This window comes from Lissotriton helveticus, chromosome 10, assembly GCF_964261635.1.
Source record: "Lissotriton helveticus chromosome 10, aLisHel1.1, whole genome shotgun sequence".
NCBI lineage: Eukaryota > Metazoa > Chordata > Amphibia > Caudata > Salamandridae > Lissotriton > Lissotriton helveticus.
The window spans coordinates 1,180,348,848-1,180,368,050 of NC_136071.1; the positions used below are offsets into that span (position 1 = coordinate 1,180,348,848).

Here is a 19,203-nt window from a genome sequence, read left to right on the forward strand (position 1 = left end):
TCGGCGTGAAGCCAAGGCTTCCGTCGCGGCAATCCTTGAGCAATTGGAATATCAGGGAGTAATTGAAACTTGTGTGTCACCAATTAATAACCCTCTTTTTACTGTGACCAAGCCAGATGGTTCATATCGTTTGGTATTGGATTACCGGCATTTAAACTCGCACTGCCGTAACTGTGCAGTGCAGAATACTCACGGCTCTGCCTTAGTGGATAGTCTTGTGCGTAAGCGTTTTAAGACCACGCTTGACTTTTCCAACGGTTTTTATGCCCATCGATTGGATGGTCTAAGTTCCCAATGGACCACCTTTACTTGCGGCGGTGTGCAAAAACAATTTCGGCGTTTGCCTATGGGATATAGGAATAGTCCTTGGAATTTCTACTGCCCGCATTGTCTCTCTTTTAGAGAGAGTAGACCCAGATGCATGCTCGTATGTGGATGACATTTATCTCACTGACGACGAACTTTGGGAGCATCTGTGTCACGTTGACCGCCTAATTTGTAGTTTTGCAGACATGGGTTACAAATTCAATTTTGCAAAATCGCACATTGCAGAATACACAGTGTTGTTCCAGGGCTACGAGCTCAACAATGAAGGTAGAGGCTTGGCTCCTCACTTCTTGGAGAAATGCGCACAACTGCGCGCTCCGACAACGCTGAAAAAATTACAGTCTTTACTGGGCTTCTTAAATTTCGGAAGGACATACATTCTGGAATATGCCCAGCTTATCAAGCCTTGGTATGCTTTGATACAACCTACTTTTACCAAATCATGCTGGCTGCCTGAGAATTCAGCTAATTTGCAATCCTTGCAGGCTGATCTGCTCGCTTCTAAATTCTTACTGACTCGTGACAACCACACCAACCTGGTGATAAGAATCATCCCTGGGACGGTGGGTTTCACGTACCTTACTTTTAATGAAGGAGACACAGTACCTATTGCTTACAAGTCACACTTATACACTTCGGCTGAAATGCGTTTTTCCACTGTGGAGAAAGTTTTAACAGCTGTACAGATGGCGATTCTGAAAGAACGTGCCCTGTCACAGGGAAAACGCATGTTGGTTGTTACCCCGTGTCCTGCTTTAGAAGCAGTTACGAAAGCCAGTGTACCAAATTCAAAAGCTTTGCACCCTCGGTGGATTCAATGGGCGGCTTCACTGACGTCTTCGGATGTCACATTTGTGTTTGACGCATCCTTACGGTCTCAGGAGTACTTACAGTATGAATTTGTTCATCCAGCTCCTTTAGCTATGCGACCTTTGGAGGATTTCCATTGCATCAGTTACACTGATGGTTCGGCGCAGGTTGCGCATGGCTCTAAACATGCCTACGTTTCCGCATGCGCCATTGTGGTTGGTGCCATGGTGAACGATGAGTTCAAGTCCAGAGTCGTGCAAACGCAGACTCTAGGGGACTGCACCGCACAACTAGCGGAGCTTCGTGCTCTGATGCTTGCGTTGGAGTACGCAGCTCCGAGTGTGACAACTCTAATTGTGAGTGATTCCTATTACTGTGTCCAGTCTTACAATGAAAACTTGTTCTTTTGGATTCAAAATGACTTTTGTGATTCCAAGGGTAGCACAATAAAACATAAAATGATCTGGATTCGAGTGGCTGAGCTCAAAGAGCAGTTGCCACTCGTGTTTGTGATTCATACTCTCGGCCATCAGCGTGTTGGAGTCCACGCTGTGGGTAACTCGCTTGCTGATGAGGCAGCGAAATCAGCGGTATCTACATATTTAGTTGCAGCAGTTACACGGTCCAAGAGTAAGATTGATGATAACATCTTGGCGGCAGTTGCTGCCACTGAGAAGGGAGGTAAACATCCTACGGGGTTCCCTTCGAAGTACACATACCACTTAAGTCCCGATAAGGTTCCTTAGGTGAAAATTCCTGAAGTTGGAGAACGGTTGATTCCCAACTCGGATCGCAGGGCTACCTTGATTACAGCGGCGCATGAAGGTGTGGCATCTGCGCATGCGGGCGTCTCCGCCACTGTAGCTCAATTACAACAACGTTTCTGGTGGCGGGGACTGTACAAACAGACGCGCGACTATGTCCTTCAATGTGACATTTGCCAACAGATTAAACCTTCGACTGCTGCACGTCCGCCCCAGACACAGTTGTACATATCTAATAAACCACTAGGATGCGTTTATTTAGATCACTGCGGTCCTTTTTCTTCTGATACTGCGTATGAGTACATCTTAGTAGCAGTTGATTCATGCACACGCTTTGTGTGGGTATGGCCCCATCGCAGCGCTGATTCACGGACTGTCATAAGAGATTTGCGTGTCTTTGTAGGGATTTTTGCCTGTGGCACCTTCCATTTGGATCTGGGTCCTGCTTTCGCCTCTAAGGCGTATAAGGATGCTATGATTTCGTTGGGGGTCCAAGTCAAGTTTTCGTCTCCTTACAGACCTGAGGGTAATAGTGTAGTGGAACGAATGAACCGTGACTTGAAGCAATCTTTGACAGCACGAGTTATAGGCACTGGCAGAAACTGGTTGGCCCATCTCAATGGCGTGCAGCGTGCTCTAAATAATCTCCCTAGAAGGTCTCTGGGTGGGCGGACCCCATACGAAATGCTCTTTGGTATCAAGATGTACCTCCCGGACCTTGGCGGTCTAGACGGCGTGGCCCAAGCCACAACCTTTGACGTAGATGAACATTGCAATGTTTTACAGGATCTACCAAAGACCAGAGACAGTCTTGCAAAGAAACATATGCCCTCCATATCGGATGCGGAGTTGCAGATCCCGGTAGTTGGCTGGCTACCCCAAGTTGGAGAACTGGTTCGAGAGAAGATCGATAACAAGAAAGAGTTTGGTCCTTCCTATCGAGCTCCGGTTCCCGTGCTTGGAGGGAAGGGCACAAGAACAGTCATTTTACCACCACTTTCAGGTCGTAAGGAAAACATGTTTATCTCTATTGACAATGTCAAGATACACAGAGTGGCCGATTCTTCTTAGTATGACACCGGCGGTCTCCTGTCCTTCGATTGTGAGAAATTCTGTTTTGGCCACTACGTCTAATGCTGATCCTGAAGTGGCCCTCGAGATGCCTGCTGTTTCCAGTCCCTTATTAAGTACTTTACCTGGTGATAATGTTGATGAACTTGATTACACTTACCCAACTGACTTATCTATGCCTGATTTGCAGACATGTTTGGCCACAGAATCAAGATTTTCTTTTGACACTGTTTCACATAATTCAAAGAAGCCCTCACGTTTTGCGGTTTATGCCAGTTTATTTAAAACAACATTTTTTAATTCCCCCTTGGACATATATCTGGCTGGTACTTTTTTAAATTTACCTTTTTATGTCAATTGGTTTTGTGTCTTATTTTTTTCGAATCGTCAATGGACACTATGTCGAAGAGAGAACATACATTCGGCATCTAAATGGAACTTTGGCCCCCCCCTTTCCTCATCGCATTCAGCACACAGACTGAAGAGAGACTTAACTTTTGTTAACATCACTGCTTGGCCTGTCCTTGATGGGATTGTGTGGGATGCGGTTCAATTTCAAATTCATGGCCCTACTGAGGTTGTTAATGTCCCTAATGTGCTCAGGGTAAACATGGGAGATGTGGTGAAAAAAAACATACGGTCTGATGATTGGGATATTCAGGCCGTAGAGGCATTGTTTTCTGATTTAAAATATTATGCGGCCTTTGATGCTGAAGATTTATATTTAGATTCTGCTAATTATGGTGAATTATTTTGCTTCCAACATTTCGGCAACCATTATCTGCATAAAACGAGATCCAGAAGAGGTACTGTAAATTACACACAGTGGGAACTTTGCCCAGCCCCTTTACAAGGCAGTTCGAGTACTTTTTTGAAAAAGTACACTTATTTTACTGACTTTAATCAGTCCAATCTCGAGTCTTTTTATTTTAAAATGACACAGAAGTCCATGTCCAAGCTTAGACTTACCGATACTAAATTGTTGTATTCAAAGTCCTTTCTAGACAAGTTGGCTGTAGAAGGCTACGAGCTACGGAAGGACACCATTGACCTTAAATCAGTTTGGGGTTCTAAAAGTTGGCAGGTACAAGGCACTGAGGCTTTGCACCGAGCATGTCATCCCAAATCATATGTTGTTTTTGAATTCTAGCATTTCACAAACAACATGCTTTGGATTAGCAACTTCTAAAAAATTAAATACACCTACCATCCCTGATTTAGAAGAATATTCTGGTTGGAGTAATATTACACAGTTTTCCAATAGGGAACTTCAAGCTCTATTGCAAAATTCGTCCTTTAACATATCCAGTTTGGATCCAAAAGGTTGGCTGATGTGGCACACAAGTTCTGATTCATGCCAACGTTGTTTTCTGGGTTTAGCTGATGGATTTACACAAGTCAGGCCTGATCCCCGTTTTGAAACTGACCATTCTGTCACCACTTATTCGGTAGGCAAATTATGTCAGAATTGGCTGAAACATTCTACCTTGGCTGCGGTTAAACTGCATCTATCCAAGCTGACTGGTGATGTGGATTTAAATGATTTCATAAAAGGCCAGGCTAGTTGTAGGTCTAAAAGATGGATTTATGCGATTTACCATGAAATCTGAAAGACTTCCCAGATTGAGGCTGCTACACGCCTTAGAGCTATTGATCAAGCTAATTTGGAAAAAGTGCTTGCAGTTGTGGATAATAGTATTAACCCCATGGATGCTCAGCATATTCCCCTGCTGTGCTGAGAAATCGTAAATGCCATAGATCATGACGAGCTGGGCTCGTCATCAGTGTAGCAGCAGGCTACTTCATGACGAGCCCAGCTCGTCATGAGCGTGGAAGGGGTTAACATGCTTTCTTCCCGCATTTACACATTAAATATTATTGTGTCTTCTGTTGTTGATATTGTGCATGATGAAGTGTCTGTGTTATACCATGGTCAAAATCAATTACGTTCCATTATGCAATTTGCGTGGACCCTACAGACGCTTAAGGCTAGTAAGGTGCCTTGGAATTACATGAACGTGTCCTCCCTCTTTGCCCCTTTTAATTTGACTGACAAGCAGCGCATGCTTTCAATGCGAGATGCATCTTTTTCCATGTTACACATAGAGAGATTGGAGTCTTTACCGTTCTCTGTAGCTGAAGCCACTGCTGCGACGTGGCTTATCCACGGGTTAATCACATTACCATTTGCTTTGTACAAATTTACAAATTGTATGCAATATATTGCGATAGGACGATATGAACCACTGGGTAGTTCGTTTCTCCATGAGGCGTGGTCCCTTTCATTCACCTACAGAAGCCTGAAGGACAGGAAAGAAGTTTATCTGAAAGGGGAGGAGTGCACAGAAACACAAGATCACTCGTTAATATGTAGACACATTCAATTGCACGGTTCTTGTAACTAGGAACGGCCAAACTTAGCCTGTGTTTTGAAAGGTACTCCGGTACCCGCAATCGTCTCCACTTTCACATTACTGGCAAACGGCAGGTATTTAGTTTTGAATAACGAAGACTGTTGTGGGTTAATTAGAGGTATCGCTTATGTGGTTACAGTATCAGAACGTGTTGTGTGTTGCAAAAACGTTCTGTATCCTCCTACACATGGGAATTGAGATGTTTCCATCTGGCCGCGAATCCCAACCTTGATGGCAGAGTTCAATGGTATGAGTAGAATAAGAGCCCTTTTGTCTCAAAAAGAGGTGGCCCTGAGTTCGGCTCGTGAAACATTTGTCCTTCACGTAGCAAACACACGCACAGAGGTGCAGGCGTTATTAAATACTGACTTGCCATTGCATTTCAGCGAGCTGATACATTCAATCTTTAATGCCTCCTCCACTTCTGGCCTCGCACACTTCTTTAAAATAGTTAGCAGTGGTCTTGTGACTTCCTTCGAGAAAATATTTGGAGTCATTCCTGCTTTCTTTCATTCTATATTTTCGATCCTGTTTGGTGGTTTTCCTGTTTTGCTGGCGCTGGCTGCAGGCGTTCGGGTGATATTTTGTTTTATTGAAAATGGATGCCCATCCTGTGTTACACGCCGCACAGCCCCGCCTGGCACTGTTTCGCAACAGGATGCTTGACAACTATGGCACGCTGCCGCTTGCGACCTTAAGCACGGCATATGGATTAGTGTTTCGATTTTCCTATTTCACATGTGTCCAGCCTGTGTTTCATTGCCTGAGCTGCGATTTCGACTGGGCCCTTGATTTGTGTCTCTGCAATACGGTGTCTCCTGACGTCGATTTTAATCATCTGATGAGTCCCATAGTTACTCAGAAGTTGGTTTGTTCTGGCAAAAGGATTATGGCCTTGGCAGCGATGCATGGACTAATGGGTCAATGGAACATACTGGCAGCAGCGCAAGATTTCTTGGCACACAGCTATATTGAAAACCCGCCGAGTTGTCCTCTGATGATGCTAGAGGCTCCGGTGCTGGAGGAGCACGTATGTTCGTTCCCACTATTAAATTGGATGGCTGAACTGTTTTCAGATGATGACGGTGACTTCATGCTGGAGGCTGTTGCTGCATATTTTGCATATTCAGTCCTGTCTTAAAGGCCTTCGGAACTTTTGATAATACCCCAGTTCTTACTTACAATTTGTTTTGAAAATAATAGGTACATTTTTCACAACCCAGACCTATTGACTTGAGTAAAAGTGAACAATGGATTGGCAAGTTGGAATTTTTTCAAGTTGACTTATGAAAAGGTATTTTGACCCAATTTTAAAATTTGACCTATCTCATAGTTTTTGAACTCTGCTTTCATACTGTGCCCCTTGCCTTATCTTATCTTATCCGTGCTTGGATCATGGGGGGATGTCATATAGATATTGCTTACCTATATACCGTGCTAAGTTAGCATGAGCTTATTAAATGTTTAAACGCCATTTTACCTTTTGCTGCTTCTGCACACGACACATAATTGTTGTTTTAGCTTTCAGCCTAGAAGAGCGTTGTGATTTACATGAGAATAATGTGTTATTGCACTGATATCAGCTTTGCTTGGTACACTGTCTGCACAGTGAGTGCTGAAGCCTTCAAGGATAACTCGAGACAGTGTTGATGTGAGGTCTGATCTTCGCACCTTCCTAGACATAACATAAATGCAGCTGCTGCCAAAATCTGGCTTTACACGCGTTTTATATTGCTTTGCTGAGGGCACACGTTACACACTTGATGGTGCTTCGCATGCAGAGAGCTGGTGGAAGATGATGTGATCCTCTGCCACTGAGATCTTGAGGTATGGGCCCGCCCTGCTAAAACCCAAAAGAGACCTTCTTAGATATAATATATATTAGATAGGGAGGGTGAAAAATAGGTGTTGTTAACATGCTGTCACCTTTCGCATTTTACGGACTAGTAACTATGCTGATAACTTTGCTTCTTATAATATGTTTGCTTGTATTATCTAAGATACTGCGTTTGAGAACCCTGCATTAGTAAATAAATATTTCAAATGTGCATGTGTCCTCTTTTACTCCACGTTCTGGTTTGAAATGATTGTATAACGAAAGAGTGTTCATGTGTTCCACGATACCTGAGGTATTCTAAGTTCATGTTCTGGTTTGTCTAAACATTGGGAGTTTGTTATGACCAATGAGACACTGTAGCTAGCTCGGTAAGAGGATTTCGGGTACTGAGGTGAGTTTTTGGTCACCCTAATTCACTGAGGTTCCAAATCTCTATGCACAGTTCTGTAGGAGAACGGAATCCCTGCTACAGCTGGCCACCGAGCTCCCATAGGAAGGGCGCAATACAAGTATGGGATAGAACCACCGGGAACTTAGCATCTCTACTTCGAGGAGACACAGCAAGCATAAATCACTGGCATCCACCATCTACACTGGGATTTATTCCGGCAATCAAAGAATGCTCTAAACATCTCAGCGCAAAACAAAAAGCATACCGGAACAATGGCACAGCACCGGACAAAAAACTACTACAAGAAGCAGCAAAAAGCCATTCAAAGAAAGTGTGGGCCGCGAAACGCGAATATTCCGAGGGACAATGGCTGAAAATCTTTGATTTGCTGAGACCTTGCAATTCGCAGGAGTTTTGGAGCTACTTAAACAACCTAACTCGAGGAAAAAACCACAGAGAGAACTCCCTCGACGCACAAACCTGGGTCGCCCACGTTAAAGCCTTATACGAAGAGGATCCAAACAGACCTCACTTAAAGAAAGCAGTCGCAGAAATGGAAGAGTTAGATCTCACCGCTCACATGAAGGCCGCTCCTGGAAAATTCTTAGTATCCAAAATTAAAAATAAATAAATAAATAATAAAAAAAAAATCGGACAAAATGGTGCACCGGGCCTCAATGGCCTCCCGGGCTCTTTGTTCAAGGCGAACGTAGAATTTTGGTCTGAAAATCGGACCCATCTATACACGTAATGCTGGCTCCGGGGGGACGTCCCAAACTCCTGGAGATGGTCGCTTCTGCACCCAATCCACGGCCTAAATCAGACCCGTCCAATTATCGCATGATTGCCCTTCTGGACATCGAGGGCAAGGCCTACGCGAGTACCATCTTGGCGGACCTAGCAAATTGGGCAAGCACAGAAGGACTTTTGACCCTCTTCCAAACAGGATTTAGACCCGGGTCTTCAACCGTGGACAATATAACAGCATTTTCTTATTTAGCCCACCAAGCACGGTCACTTAAAAGTTACCCCCTATTCGCTTGCTTCATAGACTTTTCTGCAGCGTTTGATGGGGTAGACCGTGCAATTCTATGGAAGAAGCTGGCAGTTTGGAACATCAACCCCGCCCTGCTGAAAGCAATCCGGTCGCTGTATCAACGCACGTGGGTCAGAATCAAACTTTCGAGCGACTCCTCATCAGAGAAGATCAAAACGGACCGAGGTTTAAAGCAGGGGTGCGTTTTAGCACAGCTGATATGGACCAAGCCTTGACAGGAGCCGCTTTAGCTACACCTACAACGATAAAAACAGGCTTGTGGCCAACCAATCCAAATCAAAAATTTTAATCTTCGGGCACTACCCGAAAAAAAAACTAGCCAAATGGAGGCTAGGCCACTTGACCCAGAGATGTACGCAGCAATACAACTACCTGGGCATCTGGTACCATGAATCGGGCCTACTTGGTGCTCATCTGAGGACAATTCAATGCAAAGGGAAAACAATCACCTATGCCCTTTGCAAACTACAAGCCACCTTACACAGTCCCACCACAATGGCTATCCAAAAAGTACTAAAGGCAAAACTGATGCCAGCCCTTAATTACGCCCAACAAGCGTTCCCTGGTAAATTAAACAAGGACCTGGAAAAAAATCAACTGTAGCGCATATAAGAGACTATTCCATCTACCCATGTGCACTAGAAATACTCTTGTACGACTAGAATTTTCTTTGAACCAACAAAAGCTGGAAGAGATGGCTGCCTTGAGCAAATACTACTACCTTACAACAGCAGCACACGAGAAGACATTGAAGGCAGTCTTAAAAAACATCTTCCTGGAACCTAGGAACCCTTGGTCAGCGACTCTAAATACGGCAAAGGATCTCTTTAACTTAGCCACGGAGAACTGGGGCTCTGAGCTAGTGAATTATTCTCCAATCAAAAATGCAATCAAAAAACAAGTCCGCATCTGCTCTCGTGCATTGGATTTGGAGTCACTGGCAAAAAGAGGCCTCCACGAGTCCCGAAGTCTGCCGCAAACAGTGCACAACTCTAAATTCCATCTGAAACAGGCAGTGGGCCACCCAGCTCTACATAAGATTTTAGCCTACAGACTTCACCCCCTGCCCCTCAAAGAATTATACACCACCAAAGGGGCAGGTTCAGTGACCAAGGAATGCAGGCTCTGTAAATATAAACAGGAGTCTCTGGCCCACCTCCTATTTTGCTGCCCGGCCCTGCGCACAGCTTGCAGCCTTTACCTTAGGCCTATCATCTTACAGCTGGGGACGCGCACCGCAAAGGAGGCGGTTCATCAATTATACACACTGAACTCAGTAAAACAGATGGCCACATTTGGCAAATTCATTTAACAGACTCGCACTAAGCTGATGGCCACCCTGAGCTAAAACGACTAGAGACTTGGCCGAGGTATGCTGGCCTGCAAGACTTTAGACATTACTCCTCTCAGCTCACAAGTACACAGACTTTAATCACATGGACTTGCCTTAAAGAAGATGACTCCTCTGTTTTTTAACTTTTGTAATTTTTGTACCTTGGTTTTACTGTATTGGTTTTGAGTAACCAAACAATAAATATTCATTCATTCATTCACTCTGGCATATGCTTTTGCTTCTATGTCTTAAAGAGCCACAAGACGATAATTTTCAGGTTTAGTGCGGTCCCCTTTTTTAAGAATCAGGGAAAAGTATTGAGCCTTTCCATGATGATGGAACAGTGGAGGTTTCAAATGCATGCTTAAAAAGTGGAGTTAGCTGATCCACCCAGAACCCGTATGTGGCTTTAAACACTGCCGCTGGAACTCCATTGGGACCTGGAGCGCCGTCTGACCTCATTCTTTTAATCAGGTTGGTTATCTCAACCTTGGTGATAGCTGGACTCCAGTAACGAGGAGCCCCCGCACCGGAACCTGTGACCCGGAAGTAGGAGGGGCTTAACCCGGACAAACAGAATCACAGGAAAACAACTAGAACGTGAAGCACCCGCGCATCAACAGCGTCTTCCTTTATACCGCTGACGACTCCGCCCCCGACTCTCCACCTGCAGCCGCACTGGACTGGGCACAACCTTGACAGTATATCCCCCCTATCGAACCCCCACTGATTTGATTTTCCTGTGGTATTTACGATGAAACAACCTCACCAGACGGGGGGGGGCATGCACATGACCCACTGGTTCCCACATCCCATCTGCGGGCCCATACCCTTTCCAATGGATGAGGTATTGGCGATTAACTCGTACTCTTCAAGAGTCTATAACGGCCCCTACTTCGTATTCTTCTTCCTCATGAACTTCAATAGGTACGGGTTGGACTGGCAATTCAGTACCCGGAGTAACAGGTTTCAATTGGGACACGTGGAACACTGGGTGTATTTTCAAGGTGTTGGGGAGCTCCAATTTCATAGCCACTGGCTTGATTACCTCCACAATGCTGTAGGGACCTATGTAACGAGGTTTGAATTTGCGAACACCTTTGATCTGCACATGGCGTGTTGTTAACCAAACCTTATCCCCCACAACATATTCGGGGCTTGGGCGGCGATGAGCATCTGCACTTCTCTTATACACCAATTTTGGCTTTTCAAGGTTCTCTATAGCTGCCTTTTGTGCTTCTTGAATTTGCGTAATAAACTCCTTAGCCGCTGGCCCAGGTACCAAAGATGCAGTGTGGGAAGGCAAGAACCTGGGATGGAATCCATAAGAAACAAAGAAAGGGGAATATCCTCTAGAGGAGTGTACTGTATTGTTAAGGGAGAACTCAGCCGCCCACAAATACCTATCCCAATCTGCTGGTGTTTGTAACAACTGACATCGTATATATTGTTCTAAGCACTGATTGACTCTCTCTGTCTGTCCATATGTGATGTGATGTGATGTGATGGGGTTTTTGTAAAGCGCAGGTTGCACTCCAAGGAGCATCTTTGCGCTGTAGAAGAGATTAAAGAAACGCCTAGTACATATGGTGGGGAAGGGGGGGAAGTATCTAGACTAGTTTTTTACATTGTTCTTCGGAAAGAGTGAAGATCCAAGTTTTAAGGGCCTTTCTGAAGATAGCTTAGGTGGGGATTTGACGGAGATAAAAGGGGAGAAAGTTCCAGGCTTTGGAGCCTAGTACCGCCAGGGATTTTCCTCCTTTAGTCTTGAGTCTGAATTTGGGAATGGTGAGAAGATTGGACCCTTGAGATCTGAGACATCGTGTGGGGCTGTAGGGTTTGAACATTTTTAGTATGTAGTTGGGTCCCTTTCCATTGAAAGCCCTGAAAGTGATCAGTAGGATTTTAAAGAGCACCCTTTTGTAGATGGGCAGCCAGTGTAGGATATTTATTGCTGCCTTGGCCGAGGTTCTCTTTTTCCATCCTAACACTAATCTGGCTGCAGCATGCTGTACCATCTGTATTTTGTGGCAGACTTCTCTATTGGTCCCTGCATATAGACTGTTACAATAGTCGATGCGGGAGGTGATGAGGGCTACTGCGACCGTTTTCCTTGCGGAGATGGGAATTAGATCGAAAAATTTCCTGAGCCCTTTTATAATTCCGAAGCAGGTCCCTGCTACTGCTGTGGCTTGCTGTTTGAAGCTCAGGGAGGGGTCGAATTTGATCCCTAGGTTGCGGACTGAGGAGGCAGTACTTGGGGGGGCAATGGCGTCCTCAGGCCACCAGGATGTGGGGTTGAAGGTATTTCCTTTGCCGAAAGGTAGAATTTCAGTTTTCCCAGTATTGCACTTGAGATGATTTAGATTCATCCATTTGAACGTGGCGGTAAGGCAGTTTTGGAGCTCTGTTTCGGCTTCACAGGTGTCATTCTCCATAACCAGAATGAGCTGTGTATCGTCCACGTATGCAATGGTATCTATTACAAAAGATGAGATGAGGGTGATAAGTGGGGCCATATATATACTGAAAAGTGTGGGGCTCAGACATGAGCCTTGGGGGACTCCAGAGCCTACTAACTTTTCTTCTGACCGGTACTGTCCTAAGACCACCACTTGTCTCCTATTTGCAAGGAAGCTTTTTATCCAGCTCAGTGCAGTTCCGGCAATTCCTGCCGCGGCTAGACAGTCCAACAGAATGGTATGGGACACCGTGTCAAACGTCGCGGACAGGTCTAGCAGAACCAGGACTGCTTTCTTTCCCTGATCTAGTGCTGCACGCAGGGTTTCAGAGGGGAAGATTAGAGCTGATTCTGTTGAATGTTGGGATCTGAAACCTGCTTGGTTGGGGTGCCAGATGTTGTTGGCTTCCAAAAAAGCGGTAAGTTGTTTATTGACTGCCTTCTCTGTAAGTTTGCAGAAAGCTGGAAGTAGAGAAAATGGGACGAAGATTTGTGAGAGTAGTAGGGTCCCTGTAGTGTTTTTTTTTTGCAAGGGTTTAACTGCTGCGAGTTTCCATTCTTCGGGGACCAGACCGTTGTTGAGTGAGGAATTTATGATGCTATTAATGAATGGGTTGGCAATCTCTATTAGTGTATGGAGAACCAACGGGGGGCAGGGGTCGAAGGGGGAGCCTGATTTAATTTTGAGGATTTCTATCTGAGATTCTTCTTGGCTGACAGGTTGGAAAGAGGTCAGGGTATGAGTTTTTACGCTGGAATTGTTTGCCGTGCTCTCCTCATGGTTATGAGGTTGAGGGAAGTCTTTGGTCAGTGTTAAGATTTTACCCTCAAAGAAGTCTGCAATGGTGTTGCAGAGGGTCTGTGAGGGGGGATGTCTTTCTGCATGGTTTTAGGGTTAGTAAAGGTGTTTACGATGTTGAAAATTTCTTTTTGTTTGTTATTACTTTTATTAATGGCTTCAGTATAGTATTCCCTTTTGGCTGTTTTAATCAAACCATGATATTGGCGACGGGCGATTTTATACATGTCTTTGTCAAGATCTGTATAGTTAAGTCGCAACCTCCGTTCGAGCGCCCTAACCTCACTTTGTTCCTCTTTAAAGGTGGGAGAGAACCAGGGGGCAGTGGGTCTCTGTTTTCTCCTGGTCCTCAGGCAGAGGGGGATAGACTTCTGGCCCTTAATGAGTGTGTTGATCCATTCCCTAAAGGCCTGGCTGTCTTAATCAGGGGATGATGTCCTGAAGAAAACAGAGTATCTATGTGCAAGAGTTTATCCCCCCATCCAAAAGTTGGACACGAATTGGGACTCCCTATCAGAAACTAAAACATTGGGCAAACTGTGTAACCTGACCACATGCTGCACAAATACCCATGCTAACTCTTGTGAAGAGGGAAGTGATCTCAAAGGGGTGAAGTGGGTCATTTTAGTCAACATATCTACTACCACCCAAACTACTGTATGTCCTTTGGCTGTTTTAGGTAGCTCTGTTATAAAGTCCTTAGAAACAGTGTGCCAAGGGCTGGGGGGAGAAGGCATGGGAAGTAGGAGTCCAACTGGAGCTTGATGTGAGCTTTTACCCTGTGCACATACATGACATTTTTGGACATAGGACTTAACATCAGCCACCAAAGAGGGCCACAAGAAGTAATGGTGTACTAGGTTCTCAGTCTTTCTATAGCCAAAATGACCCACAAGTACATGAGTTTGACACCACCTCAAAACTTGTTCCTGCAACACAGAGGTAGGAATCACAAGATTACCTTGTATGTGTATGAAGCCATTTATTTTGATCCCTTGATGCTTCTTTTTCCAAATCTTGAGTTTCTCCAGGTTTTGGGCATTTCTTGCTTTCTGCATAAATTCCTCTCCTAAAGTTAGTGCTCCTAATATGCGTTCAGAGGCTATAATAGGGGGTGGATCAGACGCCTGCTCATCCGTCTCAAAACCCAATTGGGATAATGCATCAGCTTTCCCATGTTTTCTACCTGGCTGATATTGAATAAAAAAGTCGTATTCACTAAAAAATGAAGTCCATCGTAATTGTCTTGTGGACAAGGCTCTGGCAGATTTTAGAAACAACATGTTCCTGTGAACAGTTAAAACAGTAACTGTATGTAAGGCTCCTAACAAATACTGTCTCCATTCTTCAAAGGCTCTTTTGATGGCCAGTAACTCACGGTCCCCTACGGAGTAGTTTTGTTCAGCGGTGTTAAGTTTATGTGGGAAGAAGGCAACCGGATGTAAACACCCAGTGGAAGGGTCTCTTTGAGACAGGACACCTCCGATCGCCACCTGGGATGCATCAGTTTCAACTGTAAAAGGACGAGAGGGATCTGGATGCTTTAGAACAGGAGCCTGCATGAAGGCTTGCTTTAAAAGTTCAAAAGCGGATTCTGCTTCAGAAGACCATAGAAACGCTACATTCTTCGTAAGCAATCTAGTAAAGGGGGATGCCAATTCAGAAAAGTTATTGATAGAAATTGGCGAACCCCAAAAAACTTTTTACTTCTTTCACGGTTCTGGGGGATGGCCATTGTGTAATTGCCTCTACCTTCTGTGGATCCATACTGACCCCAGTAGGTGTTAGAACAAATCCCAAAAAGGCTACTCTGGTCGCATGAAACTCGCATTTGTCTAGTTTGACGTACAAATGATTGGCTCTTAATTTTTGCAGCACTGATTCCACATGTCTTTTGTGTTCTTCCATTGAGGAGGAATATACAAGGATATCTTCAATGCAGGCAATGGCATAGACGTCCAACATTTCTCTCAGTACCTCATTGATAAAGTACTGAAAGGCTGCTGGAGCGTTACAAAGCCCAAAGGGCATAACTAAATACTCATACAGTCCAAACTTAGTACGAAAGGCTGTTTTCCACTCATCGCCTTGTTGGATGCGTACTAAGTGGTATGCCCCTCGTAAATCAAGCTTTGTGAAATGTTTTGCCTCCTTGACCTGGTCTAATAAGGAGGATATCAACGTCAATGGGTATCTGTTTTTTATGGTGTTATTATTCAGGATGCGATAGTCATTGCAACATCTGAGACCTCCCTCCCGTTTAGGGATAAAAAAAAGTGGAGATGACGCCGGAGACCTGGAACGACGGATAAACCCTATGCGTAACATCTCGTCCAAGTATTCACGTAAGTACAAGTTTTCCTTTCCCGTAAGAGCATATATTCGGTTGCAAGGAATATGGGCTCCAGGAATTAGATCGATTCTACAATCGTAGGGACGATGTGGAGGAAGAGTCGTGGCTTTTTGTTTATCAAACACATCTGCCCATTCCGAATAACAGGAGGGGAGTTCAGGTTCAGAATGTGAACAGGGTTCCAGCAAGGGAGCTACTATTTTTAATGGTACTAGACAATGCGTACTGCAGAAATCTGAAGAAAATTTGATTGTTCTATGTCTCCAATCTATAGTTGGATTGTGCTGTGATAACCAGGAAACCCCCAACACAACAGGAAACTGCGGGGATTTATTCAAATCAAAAACCACTTTCTCCGAATGAACCTTTTCAATGCACATGCACAAGGGGATGGTAGCATGTGTAAACGGGCCAGATTTGATGACACTGCCATCTATGCTTTTCACTTCCTCTATAACTGCTTTGGCTTCAACAAGAATACCATTCTTGGTGGCCCATTGGATGTTCATGAAATTACGAGCAGCACCGGAATCAAGAATTGCACTGACTTCAATATGCTGACCTTCCCACTTTAACAGTGTGTCTATATGAAAATTAGTAAACAGTGTACATCAGTTTTCTGTGACTGTGGGTTGGGAGACTACTAAACCGGAACTGCCTGAAATTCTAGTCTCCTTAAATCCCAGGCTACTTAGTTTCCCTGATCCTTTGGCCTCTTTGGTTTGATGGGACATTCCTTCAAGTACTGACCCTGTTTGCCACAATACAGACATAACCTCTGATCTCGGCGCCTCTGCCTTTCCTCACTACTAATAGTACCCCTTAGGCTTCCTGTTTGCATTGGTTCACTGTCCACCACAGGCCTCTCTGTCTCAGTACGCTTTTCTCTGTAAGTTATGAGCCATGCCTCAGACCTCCCCTTCTCTCTCCTTCTCTCATGTAGCCTATTATCAAGTTTCACTGTCAGATCCATGATAGCCTTACAATCCTCAGGCGAGTGGAGAAGCGTGGCTCAGTGGTTAGAGGCGGCAGACCCGGAAGCTGAGATCGGCCGTGGACCAGGGTTCGATTCCCCGCCTCAGCGGGTCTCGGGCTCAAAAATTCCACGGACTCGACAATTCTCGCTCCGGTGCCTACTCGACTCACGGGGTCACACTCTGCGACTCTGGGCAATAGCTTGCTTAATCTCCACTACGGCCCCTCGCGGCGGGATGCCTGGCTTTCACCTTGTGGATACCCTGCCGGGGTATCTCACAGGGGAATACCTTGAGCTCATCTTTAAGCCCTCTATAAAACAAGGCACTTCTTTTTTCTTCAGGCCATCTAGCTTCCACCACTAGATGATTAAAGTCAGCAATATAAGTTATTAGGTCCTTTGAACCTTGCTTCAAATTCAACATTTCTGGGTCTACAGATTGCAAAAAGGAGTGTCTATCAAACAACCTCTTTAGCTCTTCTTTAAACAAACCACAATTATACAAAAGAGGATCATTTTGTTAGACCAACGAATCGACCATGTGGCTGCGACCCCACCCAAGTATGATAACACAAAGGCCACTTTGTCTTGTTCAGTCGGAAAACAAGCAGCCTTGAACATTAAGGGCAGCTGACATTGGTTAATGAAGGCAGCAAATCTGGAGGGATCTCCACTGAATCTTTCAGGGGGTGCCAAAGGTATAGTAGGGGGAGTGGTGACCTGTATAACAGGACTACTGGCTACCGCTGAGGTCATAAATAGAGAGGGACTACCTCCTTCAGCCCCCTTTGGGGCTTCTTGGGCCATGCTTCTTTGTAGTGTATCTACCCTTATAGAAATAGCCTGTGTTTCCTTTTACAAATTCGCTAACATGTGCGCTAAATCTGCTAGAGTAATCTTGTTCTCCTCCATCTCGCCCGGGCAGAGATTCAACGTGGGCTTCGCGTTCTGTCAAGGCTCACCTGAGGTCTCTGCAGGGACGAGAGGCAGGAGATAAGCGAATAGATCCCAACTTCCCTCCACCACTGATCCGCCCAACAAAGTCGAAGCAGAACCAGTGAATGGGGGAAGTGGGGGAGACAAGGGGAAGACGAAGAAGACAGAGGCAGGTCCAGCACACGTCCCACACCACCGAAGAGTCACTGGGGTCCAGAGGAATTCCAGTAAACAGAAGGCTGAATCAATAGGTGACTCTTCGTAAGTGCAACAAGGAATATAACTAGTATTCTATGCATATTTCTACCGGATAGTCCCCCCTCTTCCTGTTGTGTTTACATGAAATAAATGGTGTAAATAAAAGGTGAAGCTTCCTAAATCTAGACAAAAAGAACAATTAACCATTACATTCAACAATACAGGGTTGTACGATGATGGAGTGGTGTACTTAAACAGCTTACCCAAACATATGAGGAAGGTCGTTATTAAGGTGACAAAATAAGGAAACATATGTAATGAGTTGTTAACATCACAACTCTGATAGAAAAAGAGAAAAGCTAAAATCTTTGCCACCTAATTCAGTAGAGCAATGCTGAGGGAGAAATAAAAAGCGAGAATCTCTGTGACCCAATGCTCTCCCAAACACAGCTATGCTCCTAATCAAGGAGTAGAATGAAGCTGTACAATTGATGCGTGAAATATTTTAGCAGTCTATAACAATGTGCCACGTTTCCAAGACCTAAAAAATGACACATCAATTACAATAAAACAGGCCGACAAAGGCGGATCGATTGTGATATGGGACACAGAAAAATACACAACAGAAGTAATGAGTCAATTGAACAATCCTAGATGCTACAGAAAAATTCCAAAAGATCCAACAACAGAATTACAAAATCAACTGAACCACATCCTGGAAAAAGGGTTTGAGGACGGAATTATTGGGAAAAAAGAGTATGAATATCTAAAACCAAAAAATCCACGAATTCCGCTCTTCTACGTCCTGCCAAAAGTCCATAAGGATGCCACTGCACCGCCTGGGAGACCAATAGTCTCTGGTTGTGATTCATTACTAGAACCCATATCTAAATGTGTTGATTTCTTCCTAAAACCCTTCCTCCCCAAAGTAAAATCATTTCTAAGAGACACATCAGATTTTATCAACAAACTGCCGACAATTCAATTTGAGGATAACCAAGATCTATTAGTTACACTGGACGTCACTTCACTATATACCCAGATTCCTCAAAATGATGGACTAGATGCCATACAATACTTTTTGGAAGAAAGAGAATAACCAACTAGGGTACCGACTGAATTTATAATGCAGCTAGCAGGTTTTGCATTAAAGAAAAATTACTTTAACTTCAATGGAGATTCTTTCTACCAAACAAGTGGAGTAGCCATGGGCTGCCCATTTGCTCCAGAATTGGCTGTTTTATTTATGGCACTATATGAAGAGAAATTCATTTACCAAAATAACCCATATTCGGAACAGATCACTAGCTGGAGTCGATATATCGACGATATTTTCATGACATGGAAAGGAAACATAGAGGAACTTAAACAATTCCACGAATGGCTAAATTCAAGAACACAAGAAATCAAATTCAGCCTCAGCTACTCTAAAATCAAAATGGCTTTCCTCGACGTCGAGGTCTATCCAACAGAAGA

At 44.5% G+C, this 19,203-nt stretch overlaps 1 long non-coding RNA gene and 1 pseudogene across 1 annotated transcript in view; one reads left to right on the top strand and one right to left on the bottom strand.

The window, feature by feature from the left end:
• Positions 1-19,203, bottom strand: part of LOC144785671 (uncharacterized) — a 112,414-nt gene that overhangs the window by 14,316 nt on the left and 78,895 nt on the right. The window lies entirely within an intron of this gene.
• LOC144785300 (uncharacterized) lies at positions 1,014-18,826 on the top strand (annotated as a pseudogene).